The sequence below is a fragment of the Cinclus cinclus genome, unplaced genomic scaffold, assembly GCF_963662255.1.
Source record: "Cinclus cinclus unplaced genomic scaffold, bCinCin1.1 SCAFFOLD_36, whole genome shotgun sequence".
Taxonomy (NCBI): domain Eukaryota; kingdom Metazoa; phylum Chordata; class Aves; order Passeriformes; family Cinclidae; genus Cinclus; species Cinclus cinclus.
The window spans coordinates 327,505-348,490 of NW_026912055.1; the positions used below are offsets into that span (position 1 = coordinate 327,505).

The window sequence follows — 20,986 nt, forward strand, 5'->3', positions numbered from 1 at the left end:
GAGGATTTACTCCACCTTTGGCTCCCCACAGCACCTCTCTCCCCAGCACAAATCCCACTTGGCACAGACACAGACGGAGCAGACCTAAGGCCATGGATCCAGCAGCAGCTGCGATTCCGAGCTCCCCGTTCCCCGCACGGCTCATCCATCCAAGCACTCCTGGCAATCTCACCTCAGCCCGGACTCTCTGTTCCTCAGAGGCAAACACGGCCTGATGGGGCACGGCTCTGGCACCCCATTTCCTCCGGCTGCTGCCGACCTGGAAAGCCACAGGGAAACGCAGTCCCCCGGAACCTCACATCCCTGGATACCAGCAGAGCTGCAGTTTCACCCAGATCCCAGATTCCATAGACACTTCATCCCAGCGGGGAGGAAAAGGGGAACCCTGCGGGGGCAGGACCGGGAGCCCTCCAGTGCAGAGCCCTGGTGCTGAAGCCTCTTGGCTCTGGCTCCTCAAACAGCACAGCTTTTGGCAAAGATGGGAGGAGTGGAACCATTTCTCTGGTCCTGGAAGAGAAGAAGAGGAAAAGAAAATGAAGTCCCCTGCAGAAGTCAAAGGATCCCAGCTTTCACACTTCTGATCTGGACTGCTCGCTGTGGGGCTTGATCCAAGACAGGTGACACCAATTCAAATATAAAAGTGCCCCTCTCCAGCATTTTTGTTCCTAACCCTTTCAGACATTAAAATGAATGCTCATTTTTCTTATTGCAGTCTTTGCTCCATTTTAACAGAACCATTTTCATGCCAGGCCCCACTTGTCACTCACTCAATCCTCCTTCACCACTGGACTTTGCACAAAGGGACACCCGAAACAATAAAACCTTTGTCAACACTCATACACAGCACACACTAAAGCCATCACGACATAGAAAAACTAATCCCATATCTGTTAATATCAAAATCAAGGAAGCACAATATTTAACTGTAATAAAACCTAACAAAGTAGCTAGAGAAGTATTTAAATCCCATTATAACAAACCCAAAAAGTGAAGCATTCTAAACACTCTAAATCTCTTCCAGTACAAATGTTCCAGAAGCCCTCAAAACTCAAATAAGCATTTTATATATCTACTGCCAAACCAAGAGAAAACAAATCAACACCTTAGCTCAACTACCAAACAACTGTAATAAAGCTACTTTAAAAAACCCTAACAAATACCAATTGCCCCCTCAACAAGACACTACCAACAGCACCCAACTCAAGATACTTGTCCCATCCACAAAATACTCCGTAACTCAAAACCCAAAACTAAGCAACAAAACCCACACGCCCTTCAACAACCCCATTCAACCTATACACCAACATACAGAAAATAAACTACTACCAGCTATCATTCCTTAAAGAACTCCACCATTACACAACACAGAACCAAATGTATTAAAACTCCAATACAAACTAAAATCCAAACTGAATTGCACACTCGTATTAACATGGCCAAAGCATTTTTCTCTGTTCCTCCAACAGCCCAACACAAACCTCAATTTACCTTCACCAAACAAACGTACAATACACCTAAAAACAACTACCCCAAAACTAAAAACACAATCCTACTGGCTACCACAGATTATATACAAATTACACTAAAAGAAAACTCCACATCATCTACAGTACACAAAAAACTTCAACAAAAATATATTTAAAGTTACCCAAGTTCTCCTAAAAACACATTTTACCGTGAAAAACAAACAAAAAACCTAATGAAAAAATCCACTTCCTAAGGATACACTCGAGAAAACAGCACCGTGTTCCTACCAAGAGCATAAAACATCCACCAGCTCACAAAACACCTTAAGTTATCAAAAAATCCAAACCACCTCAAAACCAATCAACACTAAAACACAAATCCTCCTACTATCCCATCTACCAATATTAAAATTAATAGTCAAAACAAAAATGCCCTCTACCCACCATGCCACCAATACCACATGAAATCAACCAATTACTGTCATCAGGCAGGGCACTCACACCAAAAATCTAAATCCCCAAAGAGGTGAAAATAATTACAAATGAACCTAAAACCAAAAACTTGGATCTCACTAAATAAAAGCAAAAAATACTCTGCAAAATACAAAACCTACACCATACAACCCACTACCAGCAATAAAAAAAGAAACACACTACACTCTTGTCACTAACAATTCCCATCACATCCTAAATATGAAACAGAAATAAAACTGTATAGAAACCCTCATAACAAATCACAAGAACTACTACAAAAAATAAATCAAACCATCTTATTTAACTCAGAACAAGGCAACTGACCCTAAACATTCCAAAAAAACCAAAGAAATATAAAAACCCAAACTAATTGACAACATTACAAGAACCTAAAAGCACTAAAATATTAAAAAAAAAAAAAAACCACTACAGTAAAAAAAAAACCTACCTAAAATAATCCACTCTATAAATATCCATGTTCCCAAAAAATAAAAATAATAAAAAACACCAAAACAACAAACAAACCAATCAAACCCAAAAATAAAAATTGCACAAATAAACCTAAATTAACTACGCCAAAAGAAGTTAACTCCAAGCTCAATCAACCCATTATGTCTCAAACCATCAATACACAAATACCACCTACAGATAAACACAAAACCAAAAGATAAATATAACCATAAACAATATCTCCCGTATTATCTGCAACTATAAAACATATACTGCTAATAAACAAAAGCCCAATGATATAATAATAAAACTAATAAAACATACACTACTAATCAAACAAACCAAACACATAAAACCCCTTTGATATAATAACAAGCCAATATAAATAACATAACCCATATAATATCCCAATTATAAGAGTAAAAAACAAATAAATCAGCTACATGACATTACCTCAAACCCCCAAAACAAACACTGAATACTCACAATAATAAAAGCCATCACAAAATAACTGAAAACCAGCCCTATGCTTTACGCTACAGCCCCTAACACCATCAGAAACCTTAGCAACGCATCCTTTAGAAACAAGACCCCACCAAAAAAAAAAAAAAAACCACACAAAAACAAAACTCAACTCAAGAAAAACCTTATCAACACCTAAACTAAAAGATACAGCATTAACTAGACAACATCTCTTATCATATGCCACCTACAAACAATATAAAACTATACACTGTATTATTGAAAACCATCTTAAAAGGGCTGCAGTAAAAAAACTTCCGAAAAAATAAAACCTGCATCTAACAAAAGCCATCTAATAATTCCACAACCATTTCTCCGGTCCTGGAAGAGAAGAAGAAGAAAAGAAAATGAAGTCCCCTGCAGAAGTCAAAGGATCCCAGCTTACACACTTCTGATCTGGATTGCTCACTGTGGGGCTTGATCCAAGACAGGTGACACCAATTCAAATATAAAAGTGCCCTTCTCCAGCATTTTTATTCCTAACCCTTTCAGACAGTAAAGGGATGCTCGTTTTTCTTATTGCAGTCTTTGCTCCATTTTAACAGAACCATTTTCATGCCAGACCCCACTTGTCACTCACTCAATCCTCCTTCACCACTGGACTTTGCACAAAGGGACACCCGGGGTGCTGCATCACAAGAAATCCTAAAGAGAAACCCCTCCAAAACCTGACAGAGAAAGGTTTCAAGGCACTGCAGAACACAGACACAGCTGTTCAGGACTTCTCAGGCCACACCAATCCTGTCCCATCCACCTGAGCTCTGCAGGTGAGCTGTGCAAAGGCTCCCCTTGCTCCAAGGCCATCGCTGTCTGAGGCCACAGATGTCCCCCCTGGGCAGCACCTGGAAACAATGTGGGAAAGGCAAAATGAGAATGTTTTCTGTCAAAAAATGAGGAACAAGCATCATCATCATCAGAACTTCTGGACAAATTTAGTAACATCACTTTCATATGGTACATACAGGCCATGCCCATCCTTCCAGCCCAGGTGAAAACAGGAAGGAGAACTACAGGAAAAGCAGAGTCCCTACTTTGGATGTCTTTCCGAAAGACTCTCTGCACTGTATGCTCTTTGTGCTCTTTAAATGAATGGGTAGCTGCTAAAAAAAAATCTCAGCCCATATTTTCTCAGCCACAGGCAGGACAAGGTGGGCTGCAGCTGGAGAGCCAGGGAGATGCAGGACCTTGGCACGCAAGGGATAAGGGCAGGGGATGCAGGGGGGAGAGCTGGACAAGTCAAGGAACAGGCATTTTCTTGTTTACATTCATCAGGGCTGGGAACTTGGAAAAAAACACGTGGTGCTGCATGCATCCAGGACACAGTGCCCACGGTTTGGTTGTTTTCCCTCTGCTCATAAGCCCGGCCTTCAGCCCCTCTCCAGGGGAGCAGAGAATTCCTCCAGGGTAAGGGTGAGTCCTGGACCACACCCCAGGGATGGGTCAGGTAAAGCAGGGGAGTTGTTTACAGGAACTGACCGCAAAAATCAAACCCAACAAACACTGAAATGGGCTCTGTGGAGCTGCAGCACCAAGTGTTGGCAGCAGGCAGAGGCACGAGGTGCACGCAGGACCAACAAGTAACACCTCACCTGGTTCTTCTGCTTACCTGTATTGCAGTCCTGCTTCACCTCACAGCTGCTCTTCTGCCAAGGCCATTTCCATTTCCACAAGCCTGTGTCACGCGTGGTCAAGGCTGGAACTCCTCCCTTAGGATTTCCACGTCACATCTGGATTTGCCAGGAAGCACCTGCACACACAGATGCCCGTTTCTGTGACAGGTCACTCAGAAATCACGTAAGCCAGCAACTTGCTCCTCACTGCACCGCCTGGAAATACATGAAAAAGCCAGAAAAAGCAACAACCGGTCAACAGCCCACAAATGACACAGCTTAGTGCAGCTTCATCCTAATATTCTTCGTGCCCAGTGATGGAGAGAAAGAAGGAGGAAAGCTCCTCTCCCACTTCTCCCAATTCTGCACCAAGCAGTTGGGAACAGCCAGCACTTCCCTCCCCTGCAGCTGTGGCAGCTTCCCTCCTTCCTTCAGCCTCGCCCTGACTTCTGAGGGGCCACAGGCACCACACCACCCAAAAGCATCAGCGCTCACACCCAGTGCCAGTACGGGTGTCTTCATGGTCCATCTTTGGCCAAACAAACCTCGGGGATGGTTTTCCTTTCCTGACAGACTTGGCCAATCTCATTCCCATCTATCAAGGCAACGCACCCCCCCCCCCGTACGGCTCTGGGGTCGGAGCCCCTCTGGCACAAAAACTCCAGAGAAGGTTGCAGGGAAGAATCCAAGAGCCAATTGAAATCCCACATATGCAATGCAGGCCGGCTTCTGACAGGTTCCTTGTGGCTTTTGGGACGCAAGAAAAACCTTCAGACCATAAAAACCTGCGTGAGAACCCCACACCGGGCACTTGGCTTTAAAGATGTTGTTGCACTTCACGTTACAGGTAAGAGAATTGCTTTGGGATTTGGCATTTTCTGCACCCACACAAACACATTAAAAGAATTAACTGCAGAGTCCCGAAGCTCGGTTCCTCCAATCTTCTTTTGTTGGTGTCACTTGACATACCAAAATCCAAAGCAACACTTCAAAAGAAATGAAAAGCACCTCCTGAACATCCCCCCATCCCCCCATCCCCCCCCCCCCCCCCCCCCAATTCAGTTTTCCAGTTTAGGGCTTCTTTTAAGAACAGGTTAAAGAAATGAAGAAGAAAGTGTATCAGCTAGTGTACCAACCACCTGTTTTCCATACATTCTCATTACACCTGACGGCTTCTCTAACAAAATTAATTTGTACATGTAAAAACCCGTCCAGCAGGGGCAGCTGATTCTGAGCCCACACCTCGCAGGTGAAGGATCGGGGGAAAGAGCGGCACAGAGGGATCCCAAAGTGCCCAAGAGAGGGTCAAGTTCACTGTGTCGGGGCAGCCTTTTTTCAAACCAAAGTGCCCTGCAGCTGCCCCAAGCCTGGAGTTCACAAAAACAAAACGAGCTCCCCCTCCTGCCTCATTTTCTGCCTTCTCACATCAAGGGACAATCACATCATGCAAAAGATAAGAGAGAAGATGCTAACACCAGCCCAGTGCCCCCAGGAAGCCCCCTGGCACCAGAGTGCTCTTTGTGGGACAAGACCCGCGCTGGGCCCAAGAACTGACTCTAATCCCTGTTACCTGACCTGTCCAGCTGCAGGATCAACGTCCAAAAGCAACACTGGATCCTTAAGGGCAGAGTCTGGCACCCTCTGTAAAAGCCAAGGGGAGAACAAGGCTCCAAAGGCAGCCCCCGATGCCTCCAGCCCCTGCTGCTGGAAACGCTGCCCAGGACTTTGGACCGACGGGATCGAGCCTTCGCACAGCTCGGTCCCGTGGCACCGAGGGTGGCAAACCCCAGAGACTGAAGGAAATCAAACAAAGGGCTGATTTCAATGGACGCCCGGGAGGCTGAAAGCCCCAGCCCAGAACGGCTCCCCACCCAGCTCAGCAGCTGGAACTGCTGCTGCGGGGCACAAGGTCCGAAGGAACGCTGCAGCCGTGACGTTAAAGCCAGCAAAAACAAGGACTAAATGGAAACAGATCCTTACCTGCTCCAGTGACCCAATCTCTGGCTCCTCCTCACGGGGGGACCCTGCTCCAGGGAGCAACCTCCGCACAGCCCCCGAGACCTGGGCTAAGACGCTGCCCTAGCAGCAGAAGACAAGGGGTTAACCAAGCTTTTGGCACACATTCCGTCCCCAGAGGGGTTTGACAAAACATCCATCAGTGCACATCTTTAAGAAGGACAGCTTGTCCCTAGGCTTGCAGTAGACTTTTGTACGTTATTCCTTCAAGGACTGTGTTCTAACATCTTTTGGTATTGACAGTGTTGAAACAAGATTCACCATGAGCTCTGCACCCTGCCGTGCTCCCAGCCCTAAAGGAGAGCTGGGTACCCTCACACTCATCCAGGCTGAGGCAGCTCTCCTGGAGGGAGAGTAGTTAGAAAAGCATCCCAATTAAAACTTCATTTGCATCCAAATATCTTCCCTGAAATTAAGATGGGGTCTAAGTGCCGTGAAGGAATCAGAGATGAAAAGAACTGATGTGAAACACAAACAGGAAAAAGTGAAACAAGAACATGAAAAAGCGGTAGTGGAATGGATCTTGGACTGATTAGTTCTTAGAGGAATTTTAACTCAAGTCGTGTTAAAAGCGAATCTCTGCACATGACACTCTGAAGCCCAGAGGCAGTACATGATTTCACCATGGAGCCACTGAGCCAGCACTTGGATAAACCTGTCTGCTGCACGAACAGTGAGCTCTGCTCTCCTGGAACCAGGCAACGGGGAAAACACTGCAGTAAAAATGTTTGCTGTACATCCTCCTATGCTTGCACAAAAGCATCCTGTGGGACACACCTTCAGTCATGCAGGAAGAACCCCTGAATTCCTGTTTCACATTTCCACAAGGAAAACTGGGAGCAATAACCATGCTGGGGTTCGATGATAGCATTAAAGAGATTCATCTGCAGCTACGACTGTCCTGTTGGAGTCTGCACCTGAATTCCTTAACTACCATTAGACAAATCCTTTAGCTAAGCAGCTAAATAAGCACATGGGAGAAGACACTGAGAGGAGAAAGAGTCGTCAGTATCTAAGATGCTGGCACACCAACATAAACATAAGGAATCATCAACCCCCAAAGAAAGCAGAGGCAGAAGTATCCAGCTCCAGGCCAGCAGGCACCTGTAACTTTGAACACCACAACACCACGCTCGCTGGAAACAAACTGGGGCTTCAGTAACCTCCCCCTCACTGCAGTTCACTCTCGCCTCTGCTCCCCACCAAGATTCACACGAGTGAACGACATGGAGTTATTCCCTTTTGACCTTTCTTAGGCACCTGTTAACGCACAGACTGGTACGGCACGCAAGGTCTGATGGCAAAACAATCCTGCTTTTACACAGAACAGTCACTAGGACTGTAAGTCGCTGAACACTTTTTCCTTTGACGCTGATGTGAAGAGAGTTCCTCTCTCTCTCTCTCTCTCTCTCTCTCATCCGAGTCCTGCTGAATAAAAAGTACACTTAGGAAGAATGCAGGTGGGGAGAGATGAAAGATTAAACGTTTTTTTCCAAGTACCTCTGCATCAACTAAGACCAGTTACAGACATCACACCTACATGCTGCATGCTGCAGACAAACGATTGATTTTCCAAGGTGTACTTTGAAACCTACTGTATCCCGCTTTGGAATCTCTACCAAAACTCAGAGTAGCTGTTCTGGATCCGGGAATTTTGAGGTAACTGTTAAAAAAAAAAAAAAAAGTAGACACAAGAGAAATGAAACTGTTTTCCCTCTGGGAATGACATTTCTTTTATACTTTTTGTTCCACTTCAGTCCTTGAAAGGCAGCTTCTGGGCGAATATCATGCAGAGGCCCAGTGTAGGAATCGGACTGACTGACATGCCAAGCCAGACCAGTGTTTTGGGTGAGGAGTTGGCCCATGGCCCCAGACCTTGGAGGGCATTTGTTTAAGTTTAGAATAGCTCCTAAGAAGGTTGTCAAAGGTTTTAAAAATTCTTTATGGCAAAGCTTTAAGGTAAAGCTTTATAACCCTCATTTCCCATTGGTTGCCTCTATTCCCAGTTATGTCATCCCTTGTCTCCTCCCAGCTCTGGAAAGTTCTTGTATCCCTGTACCCCCCCGCCCCCCCCACTGGTTTATGTTCACTGCACTGTTCCACCCATCCTACCTTATCGGCCCCTGCCCTGTATTACTCCTCCCTTACACCACTTTTCCCTTTACCCACTGGATTCTCACCCTGGACCCACCTCCCATCATCCCTTATAAATACCCTGGATTTTCCCTCAGCCTTGTCTTCGACCCTGAACTCTTCCAGTGTATGCCCTCGCTGCAGGGGACTGTCAGGCCTGAATGGCTGGGAGTTCGTCCTCTTCTCCCTGGGCAAGCAGAAATTGGCATTCATTACACCACAGAAATGCTTTCTGAAACCTTTCCCCTCCCCTGCCCTTGGCTGCTACATCTTCTCTCGCTGCCTTGGAACTGACAGCTGTATCCCTGAGGTCATTTCCCCTGCCTGACTTCTGCGCAGCTCCAAGCTGGGACAAACTGGGATAACTTAGGGGGGACAGAGGTGAGACACTTTTATTTAGCAGGATTTTTCTCCGACTGCTAATTACAGCCAAAACCTTCTCCAATCCCCCACTGAGAAGAGCACAAACTCACAGCCATTCCGGGCTGAGGGAAATGTGACACAGTATCAATAAATAAGTGACCTTTCCTGGGAGCAGCCATCACCCCAGTCCTCCAGCCTCGGCGAGCTGCTGCAGTCAATGGACCCAACTTCCAAGCCTTAACCTACATTTCTGTCAGCTCTCGTTCGAAAGCTCCCGCACAGTAAATCACACGACAGAATTTTAAAATGGCACCAAGAATAACAGAGCCCAGGCCAAACCCAACCACCCCCATCGCTGCTCCACCCCGCTCTTGGCAGAAACAGTCGTATCCTTTAGAAATCCTCTCCTTCCCCTGCTACTCAGTCCTTCGCTGCCCATCCCCACAGAGGATTTACTCCACCTTTGGCTCCCCACAGCACCTCTCTCCCCAGCACAAATCCCACTTGGCACAGACACAGACGGAGCAGACCTAAGGCCATGGATCCAGCAGCAGCTGCGATTCCGAGCTCCCCGTTCCCCGCACGGCTCATCCATCCAAGCACTCCTGGCAATCTCACCTCAGCCCGGACTCTCTGTTCCTCAGAGGCAAACACGGCCTGATGGGGCACGGCTCTGGCACCCCATTTCCTCCGGCTGCTGCCGACCTGGAAAGCCACAGGGAAACGCAGTCCCCCGGAACCTCACGTCCCTGGATACCAGCAGAGCTGCAGTTTCACCCAGATCCCAGATTCCATAGACACTTCATCCCAGCGGGGAGGAAAAGGGGAACCCTGCGGGGGCAGGACCGGGAGCCCTCCAGTGCAGAGCCCTGGTGCTGAAGCCTCTTGGCTCTGGCTCCTCAAACAGCACAGCTTTTGGCAAAGATGGGAGGAGTGGAACCATTTCTCTGGTCCTGGAAGAGAAGAAGAGGAAAAGAAAATGAAGTCCCCTGCAGAAGTCAAAGGATCCCAGCTTTCACACTTCTGATCTGGACTGCTCGCTGTGGGGCTTGATCCAAGACAGGTGACACCAATTCAAATATAAAAGTGCCCCTCTCCAGCATTTTTGTTCCTAACCCTTTCAGACATTAAAATGAATGCTCATTTTTCTTATTGCAGTCTTTGCTCCATTTTAACAGAACCATTTTCATGCCAGGCCCCACTTGTCACTCACTCAATCCTCCTTCACCACTGGACTTTGCACAAAGGGACACCCGAAACAATAAAACCTTTGTCAACACTCATACACAGCACACACTAAAGCCATCACGACATAGAAAAACTAATCCCATATCTGTTAATATCAAAATCAAGGAAGCACAATATTTAACTGTAATAAAACCTAACAAAGTAGCTAGAGAAGTATTTAAATCCCATTATAACAAACCCAAAAAGTGAAGCATTCTAAACACTCTAAATCTCTTCCAGTACAAATGTTCCAGAAGCCCTCAAAACTCAAATAAGCATTTTATATATCTACTGCCAAACCAAGAGAAAACAAATCAACACCTTAGCTCAACTACCAAACAACTGTAATAAAGCTACTTTAAAAAACCCTAACAAATACCAATTACCCCCTCAACAAGACACTACCAACAGCACCCAACTCAAGATACTTGTCCCATCCACAAAATACTCCGTAACTCAAAACCCAAAACTAAGCAACAAAACCCACACGCCCTTCAACAACCCCATTCAACCTATACACCAACATACAGAAAATAAACTACTACCAGCTATCATTCCTTAAAGAACTCCACCATTACACAACACAGAACCAAATGTATTAAAACTCCAATACAAACTAAAATCCAAACTGAATTGCACACTCGTATTAACATGGCCAAAGCATTTTTCTCTGTTCCTCCAACAGCCCAACACAAACCTCAATTTACCTTCACCAAACAAACGTACAATACACCTAAAAACAACTACCCCAAAACTAAAAACACAATCCTACTGGCTACCACAGATTATATACAAATTACACTAAAAGAAAACTCCACATCATCTACAGTACACAAAAAACTTCAACAAAAATATATTTAAAGTTACCCAAGTTCTCCTAAAAACACATTTTACCGTGAAAAACAAACAAAAAACCTAATGAAAAAATCCACTTCCTAAGGATACACTCGAGAAAACAGCACCGTGTTCCTACCAAGAGCATAAAACATCCACCAGCTCACAAAACACCTTAAGTTATCAAAAAATCCAAACCACCTCAAAACCAATCAACACTAAAACACAAATCCTCCTACTATCCCATCTACCAATATTAAAATTAATAGTCAAAACAAAAATGCCCTCTACCCACCATGCCACCAATACCACATGAAATCAACCAATTACTGTCATCAGGCAGGGCACTCACACCAAAAATCTAAATCCCCAAAGAGGTGAAAATAATTACAAATGAACCTAAAACCAAAAACTTGGATCTCACTAAATAAAAGCAAAAAATACTCTGCAAAATACAAAACCTACACCATACAACCCACTACCAGCAATAAAAAAAGAAACACACTACACTCTTGTCACTAACAATTCCCATCACATCCTAAATATGAAACAGAAATAAAACTGTATAGAAACCCTCATAACAAATCACAAGAACTACTACAAAAAATAAATCAAACCATCTTATTTAACTCAGAACAAGGCAACTGACCCTAAACATTCCAAAAAAACCAAAGAAATATAAAAACCCAAACTAATTGACAACATTACAAGAACCTAAAAGCACTAAAATATTAAAAAAAAAAAAAACCACTACAGTAAAAAAAAAACCTACCTAAAATAATCCACTCTATAAATATCCATGTTCCCAAAAAATAAAAATAATAAAAAACACCAAAACAACAAACAAACCAATCAAACCCAAAAATAAAAATTGCACAAATAAACCTAAATTAACTACGCCAAAAGAAGTTAACTCCAAGCTCAATCAACCCATTATGTCTCAAACCATCAATACACAAATACCACCTACAGATAAACACAAAACCAAAAGATAAATATAACCATAAACAATATCTCCCGTATTATCTGCAAGTATAAAACATATACTGCTAATAAACAAAAGCCCAATGATATAATAATAAAACTAATAAAACATACACTACTAATCAAACAAACCAAACACATAAAACCCCTTTGATATAATAACAAGCCAATATAAATAACATAACCCATATAATATCCCAATTATAAGAGTAAAAAACAAATAAATCAGCTACATGACATTACCTCAAACCCCCAAAACAAACACTGAATACTCACAATAATAAAAGCCATCACAAAATAACTGAAAACCAGCCCTATGCTTTACGCTACAGCCCCTAACACCATCAGAAACCTTAGCAACGCATCCTTTAGAAACAAGACCCCACAAAAAAAAAAAAACACACAAAAACAAAACTCAACTCAAGAAAAACCTTATCAACACCTAAACTAAAAGATACAGCATTAACTAGACAACATCTCTTATCATATGCCACCTACAAACAATATAAAACTATACACTGTATTATTGAAAACCATCTTAAAAGGGCTGCAGTAAAAAAACTTCCGAAAAAATAAAACCTGCATCTAACAAAAGCCATCTAATAATTCCACAACCATTTCTCCGGTCCTGGAAGAGAAGAAGAAGAAAAGAAAATGAAGTCCCCTGCAGAAGTCAAAGGATCCCAGCTTACACACTTCTGATCTGGATTGCTCACTGTGGGGCTTGATCCAAGACAGGTGACACCAATTCAAATATAAAAGTGCCCTTCTCCAGCATTTTTATTCCTAACCCTTTCAGACAGTAAAGGGATGCTCGTTTTTCTTATTGCAGTCTTTGCTCCATTTTAACAGAACCATTTTCATGCCAGACCCCACTTGTCACTCACTCAATCCTCCTTCACCACTGGACTTTGCACAAAGGGACACCCGGGGTGCTGCATCACAAGAAATCCTAAAGAGAAACCCCTCCAAAACCTGACAGAGAAAGGTTTCAAGGCACTGCAGAACACAGACACAGCTGTTCAGGACTTCTCAGGCCACACCAATCCTGTCCCATCCACCTGAGCTCTGCAGGTGAGCTGTGCAAAGGCTCCCCTTGCTCCAAGGCCATCGCTGTCTGAGGCCACAGATGTCCCCCCTGGGCAGCACCTGGAAACAATGTGGGAAAGGCAAAATGAGAATGTTTTCTGTCAAAAAATGAGGAACAAGCATCATCATCATCAGAACTTCTGGACAAATTTAGTAACATCACTTTCATATGGTACATACAGGCCATGCCCATCCTTCCAGCCCAGGTGAAAACAGGAAGGAGAACTACAGGAAAAGCAGAGTCCCTACTTTGGATGTCTTTCCGAAAGACTCTCTGCACTGTATGCTCTTTGTGCTCTTTAAATGAATGGGTAGCTGCTAAAAAAAAATCTCAGCCCATATTTTCTCAGCCACAGGCAGGACAAGGTGGGCTGCAGCTGGAGAGCCAGGGAGATGCAGGACCTTGGCACGCAAGGGATAAGGGCAGGGGATGCAGGGGGGAGAGCTGGACAAGTCAAGGAACAGGCATTTTCTTGTTTACATTCATCAGGGCTGGGAACTTGGAAAAAAACACGTGGTGCTGCATGCATCCAGGACACAGTGCCCACGGTTTGGTTGTTTTCCCTCTGCTCATAAGCCCGGCCTTCAGCCCCTCTCCAGGGGAGCAGAGAATTCCTCCAGGGTAAGGGTGAGTCCTGGACCACACCCCAGGGATGGGTCAGGTAAAGCAGGGGAGTTGTTTACAGGAACTGACCGCAAAAATCAAACCCAACAAACACTGAAATGGGCTCTGTGGAGCTGCAGCACCAAGTGTTGGCAGCAGGCAGAGGCACGAGGTGCACGCAGGACCAACAAGTAACACCTCACCTGGTTCTTCTGCTTACCTGTATTGCAGTCCTGCTTCACCTCACAGCTGCTCTTCTGCCAAGGCCATTTCCATTTCCACAAGCCTGTGTCACGCGTGGTCAAGGCTGGAACTCCTCCCTTAGGATTTCCACGTCACATCTGGATTTGCCAGGAAGCACCTGCACACACAGATGCCCGTTTCTGTGACAGGTCACTCAGAAATCACGTAAGCCAGCAACTTGCTCCTCACTGCACCGCCTGGAAATACATGAAAAAGCCAGAAAAAGCAACAACCGGTCAACAGCCCACAAATGACACAGCTTAGTGCAGCTTCATCCTAATATTCTTCGTGCCCAGTGATGGAGAGAAAGAAGGAGGAAAGCTCCTCTCCCACTTCTCCCAATTCTGCACCAAGCAGTTGGGAACAGCCAGCACTTCCCTCCCCTGCAGCTGTGGCAGCTTCCCTCCCTCCTTCAGCCTCGCCCTGACTTCTGAGGGGCCACAGGCACCACACCACCCAAAAGCATCAGCGCTCACACCCAGTGCCAGTACGGGTGTCTTCATGGTCCATCTTTGGCCAAACAAACCTCGGGGATGGTTTTCCTTTCCTGACAGACTTGGCCAATCTCATTCCCATCTATCAAGGCAACGCACCCCCCCCCCCCCCCCGTACGGCTCTGGGGTCGGAGCCCCTCTGGCACAAAAACTCCAGAGAAGGTTGCAGGGAAGAATCCAAGAGCCAATTGAAATCCCACATATGCAATGCAGGCCGGCTTCTGACAGGTTCCTTGTGGCTTTTGGGACGCAAGAAAAACCTTCAGACCATAAAAACCTGCGTGAGAACCCCACACCGGGCACTTGGCTTTAAAGATGTTGTTGCACTTCACGTTACAGGTAAGAGAATTGCTTTGGGATTTGGCATTTTCTGCACCCACACAAACACATTAAAAGAATTAACTGCAGAGTCCCGAAGCTCGGTTCCTCCAATCTTCTTTTGTTGGTGTCACTTGACATACCAAAATCCAAAGCAACACTTCAAAAGAAATGAAAAGCACCTCCTGAACATCCCCCCATCCCCCCCCCCCCCCCCCCCCAATTCAGTTTTCCAGTTTAGGGCTTCTTTTAAGAACAGGTTAAAGAAATGAAGAAGAAAGTGTATCAGCTAGTGTACCAACCACCTGTTTTCCATACATTCTCATTACACCTGACGGCTTCTCTAACAAAATTAATTTGTACATGTAAAAACCCGTCCAGCAGGGGCAGCTGATTCTGAGCCCACACCTCGCAGGTGAAGGATCGGGGGAAAGAGCGGCACAGAGGGATCCCAAAGTGCCCAAGAGAGGGTCAAGTTCACTGTGTCGGGGCAGCCTTTTTTCAAACCAAAGTGCCCTGCAGCTGCCCCAAGCCTGGAGTTCACAAAAACAAAACGAGCTCCCCCTCCTGCCTCATTTTCTGCCTTCTCACATCAAGGGACAATCACATCATGCAAAAGATAAGAGAGAAGATGCTAACACCAGCCCAGTGCCCCCAGGAAGCCCCCTGGCACCAGAGTGCTCTTTGTGGGACAAGACCCGCGCTGGGCCCAAGAACTGACTCTAATCCCTGTTACCTGACCTGTCCAGCTGCAGGATCAACGTCCAAAAGCAACACTGGATCCTTAAGGGCAGAGTCTGGCACCCTCTGTAAAAGCCAAGGGGAGAACAAGGCTCCAAAGGCAGCCCCCGATGCCTCCAGCCCCTGCTGCTGGAAACGCTGCCCAGGACTTTGGACCGACGGGATCGAGCCTTCGCACAGCTCGGTCCCGTGGCACCGAGGGTGGCAAACCCCAGAGACTGAAGGAAATCAAACAAAGGGCTGATTTCAATGGACGCCCGGGAGGCTGAAAGCCCCAGCCCAGAACGGCTCCCCACCCAGCTCAGCAGCTGGAACTGCTGCTGCGGGGCACAAGGTCCGAAGGAACGCTGCAGCCGTGACGTTAAAGCCAGCAAAAACAAGGACTAAATGGAAACAGATCCTTACCTGCTCCAGTGACCCAATCTCTGGCTCCTCCTCACGGGGGGACCCTGCTCCAGGGAGCAACCTCCGCACAGCCCCCGAGACCTGGGCTAAGACGCTGCCCTAGCAGCAGAAGACAAGGGGTTAACCAAGCTTTTGGCACACATTCCGTCCCCAGAGGGGTTTGACAAAACATCCATCAGTGCACATCTTTAAGAAGGACAGCTTGTCCCTAGGCTTGCAGTAGACTTTTGTACGTTATTCCTTCAAGGACTGTGTTCTAACATCTTTTGGTATTGACAGTGTTGAAACAAGATTCACCATGAGCTCTGCACCCTGCCGTGCTCCCAGCCCTAAAGGAGAGCTGGGTACCCTCACACTCATCCAGGCTGAGGCAGCTCTCCTGGAGGGAGAGTAGTTAGAAAAGCATCCCAATTAAAACTTCATTTGCATCCAAATATCTTCCCTGAAATTAAGATGGGGTCTAAGTGCCGTGAAGGAATCAGAGATGAAAAGAACTGATGTGAAACACAAACAGGAAAAAGTGAAACAAGAACATGAAAAAGCGGTAGTGGAATGGATCTTGGACTGATTAGTTCTTAGAGGAATTTTAACTCAAGTCGTGTTAAAAGCGAATCTCTGCACATGACACTCTGAAGCCCAGAGGCAGTACATGATTTCACCATGGAGCCACTGAGCCAGCACTTGGATAAACCTGTCTGCTGCACGAACAGTGAGCTCTGCTCTCCTGGAACCAGGCAACGGGGAAAACACTGCAGTAAAAATGTTTGCTGTACATCCTCCTATGCTTGCACAAAAGCATCCTGTGGGACACACCTTCAGTCATGCAGGAAGAACCCCTGAATTCCTGTTTCACATTTCCACAAGGAAAACTGGGAGCAATAACCATGCTGGGGTTCGATGATAGCATTAAAGAGATTCATCTGCAGCTACGACTGTCCTGTTGGAGTCTGCACCTGAATTCCTTAACTACCATTAGACAAATCCTTTAGCTAAGCAGCTAAATAAGCACATGGGAGAAGACACTGAGAGGAGAAAGAGTCGTCAGTATCTAAGATGCTGGCACACCAACATAAACATAAGGAATCATCAACCCCCAAAGAAAGCAGAGGCAGAAGTATCCAGCTCCAGGCCAGCAGGCACCTGTAACTTTGAACACCACAACACCACGCTCGCTGGAAACAAACTGGGGCTTCAGTAACCTCCCCCTCACTGCAGTTCACTCTCGCCTCTGCTCCCCACCAAGATTCACACGAGTGAACGACATGGAGTTATTCCCTTTTGACCTTTCTTAGGCACCTGTTAACGCACAGACTGGTACGGCACGCAAGGTCTGATGGCAAAACAATCCTGCTTTTACACAGAACAGTCACTAGGACTGTAAGTCGCTGAACACTTTTTCCTTTGACGCTGATGTGAAGAGAGTTCCTCCCTCTCTCTCTCTCTCTCTCTCTCTCATCCGAGTCCTGCTGAATAAAAAGTACACTTAGGAAGAATGCAGGTGGGGAGAGATGAAAGATTAAACGTTTTTTTCCAAGTACCTCTGCATCAACTAAGACCAGTTACAGACATCACACCTACATGCTGCATGCTGCAGACAAACGATTGATTTTCCAAGGTGTACTTTGAAACCTACTGTATCCCGCTTTGGAATCTCTACCAAAACTCAGAGTAGCTGTTCTGGATCCGGGAATTTTGAGGTAACTGTTAAAAAAAAAAAAAAAAGTAGACACAAGAGAAATGAAACTGTTTTCCCTCTGGGAATGACATTTCTTTTATACTTTTTGTTCCACTTCAGTCCTTGAAAGGCAGCTTCTGGGCGAATATCATGCAGAGGCCCAGTGTAGGAATCGGACTGACTGACATGCCAAGCCAGACCAGTGTTTTGGGTGAGGAGTTGGCCCATGGCCCCAGACCTTGGAGGGCATTTGTTTAAGTTTAGAATAGCTCCTAAGAAGGTTGTCAAAGGTTTTAAAAATTCTTTATGGCAAAGCTTTAAGGTAAAGCTTTATAACCCTCATTTCCCATTGGTTGCCTCTATTCCCAGTTATGTCATCCCTTGTCTCCTCCCAGCTCTGGAAAGTTCTTGTATCCCTGTACCCCCCCGCCCCCCCCACTGGTTTATGTTCACTGCACTGTTCCACCCATCCTACCTTATCGGCCCCTGCCCTGTATTACTCCTCCCTTACACCACTTTTCCCTTTACCCACTGGATTCTCACCCTGGACCCACCTCCCATCATCCCTTATAAATACCCTGGATTTTCCCTCAGCCTTGTCTTCGACCCTGAACTCTTCCAGTGTATGCCCTCGCTGCAGGGGACTGTCAGGCCTGAATGGCTGGGAGTTCGTCCTCTTCTCCCTGGGCAAGCAGAAATTGGCATTCATTACACCACAGAAATGCTTTCTGAAACCTTTCCCCTCCCCTGCCCTTGGCTGCTACATCTTCTCTCGCTGCCTTGGAACTGACAGCTGTATCCCTGAGGTCATTTCCCCTGCCTGACTTCTGCGCAGCTCCAAGCTGGGACAAACTGGGATAACTTAGGGGGGACAGAGGTGAGACACTTTTATTTAGCAGGATTTTTCTCCGACTGCTAATTACAGCCAAAACCTTCTCCAATCCCCCACTGAGAAGAGCACAAACTCACAGCCATTCCGGGCTGAGGGAAATGTGACACAGTATCAATAAATAAGTGACCTTTCCTGGGAGCAGCCATCACCCCAGTCCTCCAGCCTCGGCGAGCTGCTGCAGTCAATGGACCCAACTTCCAAGGCTTAACCTACATTTCTGTCAGCTCTCGTTCGAAAGCTCCCGCACAGTAAATCACACGACAGAATTTTAAAATGGCACCAAGAATAACAGAGCCCAGGCCAAACCCAACCAACCCCCATCGCTGCTCCACCCCGCTCTTGGCAGAAACAGTCGTATCCTTTAGAAATCCTCTCCTTCCCCTGCTACTCAGTCCTTCGCTGCCCATCCCCACAGAGGATTTACTCCACCTTTGGCTCCCCACAGCACCTCTCTCCCCAGCACAAATCCCACTTGGCACAGACACAGACGGAGCAGACCTAAGGCCATGGATCCAGCAGCAGCTGCGATTCCGAGCTCCCCGTTCCCCGCACGGCTCATCCATCCAAGCACTCCTGGCAATCTCACCTCAGCCCGGACTCTCTGTTCCTCAGAGGCAAACACGGCCTGATGGGGCACGGCTCTGGCACCCCATTTCCTCCGGCTGCTGCCGACCTGGAAAGCCACAGGGAAACGCAGTCCCCCGGAACCTCACGTCCCTGGATACCAGCAGAGCTGCAGTTTCACCCAGATCCCAGATTCCATAGACACTTCATCCCAGCGGGGAGGAAAAGGGGAACCCTGCGGGGGCAGGACCGGGAGCCCTCCAGTGCAGAGCCCTGGTGCTGAAGCCTCTTGGCTCTGGCTCCTCAAACAGCACAGCTTTTGGCAAAGATGGGAGGAGTGGAACCATTTCTCTGGTCCTGGAAGAGAAGAAGAGGAAAAGAAAATGAAGTCCCCTGCAGAAGTCAAAGGATCCCAGCTTTCACACTTCTGATCTGGACTGCTCGCTGTGGGGCTGCATCCAAGACAGGTGACACCAATTCAAATATAAAAGTGCCCCTCTCCAGCATTTTTGTTCCTAACCCTTTCAGACATTAAAATGAATGCTCATTTTTCTTATTGCAGTCTTTGCTCCATTTTAACAGAACCATTTTCATGCCAGGCCCCACTTGTCACTCACTCAATCCTCCTTCACCACTGGACTTTGCACAAAGGGACACCCGAAACAATAAAACCTTTGTCAACACTCATACACAGCACACACTAAAGCCATCACGACATAGAAAAACTAATCCCATATCTGTTAATATCTAAATCAAGGAAGCACAATATTTAACTGTAATAAAACCTAACAAAGTAGCTAGAGAAGTATTTAAATCCCATTATAACAAACCCAAAAAGTGAAGCATTCTAAACACTCTAAATCTCTTCCAGTACAAATGTTCCAGAAGCCCTCAAAACTCAAATAAGCATTTTATATATCTACTGCCAAACCAAGAGAAAACAAATCAACACCTTAGCTCAACTACCAAACAACTGTAATAAAGCTACTTTAAAAAACCCTAACAAATACCAATTGCCCCCTCAACAAGACACTACCAACAGCACCCAACTCAAGATACTTGTCCCATCCACAAAATACTCCGTAACTCAAAACCCAAAACTAAGCAACAAAACCCACACGCCCTTCAACAACCCCATTCAACCTATACACCAACATACAGAAAATAAACTACTACCAGCTATCATTCCTTAAAGAACTCCACCATTACACAACACAGAACCAAATGTATTAAAACTCCAATACAAACTAAAATCCAAACTGAATTGCACACTCGTATTAACATGGCCAAAGCATTTTTCTCTGTTCCTCCAACAGCCCAACACAAACCTCAATTTACCTTCACCAAACAAACGTACAATACACCTAAAAACAACTACCCCAAAACTAAAAACACAATCCTACTGGCTACCACAGATTATATACAAATTACACTAAAAGAAAACTCCACATCATCTACAGTACACAAAAAACTTCAACAAAAATATATTTAAAGTTACCCAAGTTCTCCTAAAAACACATTTTACCGTGAAAAACAAACAAAAAACCTAATGAAAAAATCCACTTCCTAAGGATACACTCGAGAAAACAGCATCGTGTTCCTACCAAGAGCATAAAACATCCACCAGCTCACAAAACACCTTAAGTTATCAAAAAATCCAAACCACCTCAAAACCAATCAACACTAAAACACAAATCCTCCTACTATCCCATCTACCAATATTAAAATTAATAGTCAAAACAAAAATGCCCTCTACCCACCATGCCACCAATACCACATGAAATCAACCAATTACTGTCATCAGGCAGGGCACTCACACCAAAAATCTAAATCCCCAAAGAGGTGAAAATAATTACAAATGAACCTAAAACCAAAAACTTGG

At 45.7% G+C, this 20,986-nt stretch overlaps 2 long non-coding RNA genes across 6 annotated transcripts; both read right to left on the minus strand.

Moving 5' to 3' along the window:
- Positions 1-307: 307 nt before the first annotated feature.
- Positions 308-9,197, minus strand: LOC134057119 (uncharacterized). 3 transcript variants are annotated; one of them, XR_009934205.1, is made up of 6 exons: positions 8,753-9,197; positions 7,799-8,201; positions 6,503-6,601; positions 6,098-6,163; positions 4,519-4,738; positions 308-3,754 (listed from the first exon to the last, which is right to left on the minus strand). It is a non-coding gene; the product is annotated as an uncharacterized LOC134057119 (long non-coding RNA). The 3 variants fall into 3 exon arrangements; XR_009934203.1 differs by lacking the exon at positions 8,753-9,197 and having other exon boundaries at positions 7,799-8,739; XR_009934204.1 differs by lacking the exon at positions 8,753-9,197 and having other exon boundaries at positions 6,098-6,315; positions 7,799-8,739.
- Positions 9,198-9,652: 455 nt separating this feature from the next.
- Positions 9,653-18,675, minus strand: LOC134057123 (uncharacterized). 3 transcript variants are annotated; one of them, XR_009934218.1, is made up of 6 exons: positions 18,226-18,675; positions 17,270-17,674; positions 15,974-16,072; positions 15,569-15,634; positions 13,993-14,212; positions 9,653-13,228 (listed from the first exon to the last, which is right to left on the minus strand). It is a non-coding gene; the product is annotated as an uncharacterized LOC134057123 (long non-coding RNA). The 3 variants fall into 3 exon arrangements; XR_009934217.1 differs by lacking the exon at positions 18,226-18,675 and having other exon boundaries at positions 9,654-13,228; positions 15,569-15,786; positions 17,270-18,212; XR_009934216.1 differs by lacking the exon at positions 18,226-18,675 and having other exon boundaries at positions 9,655-13,228; positions 17,270-18,212.
- Positions 18,676-20,986: the final 2,311 nt, after the last annotated feature.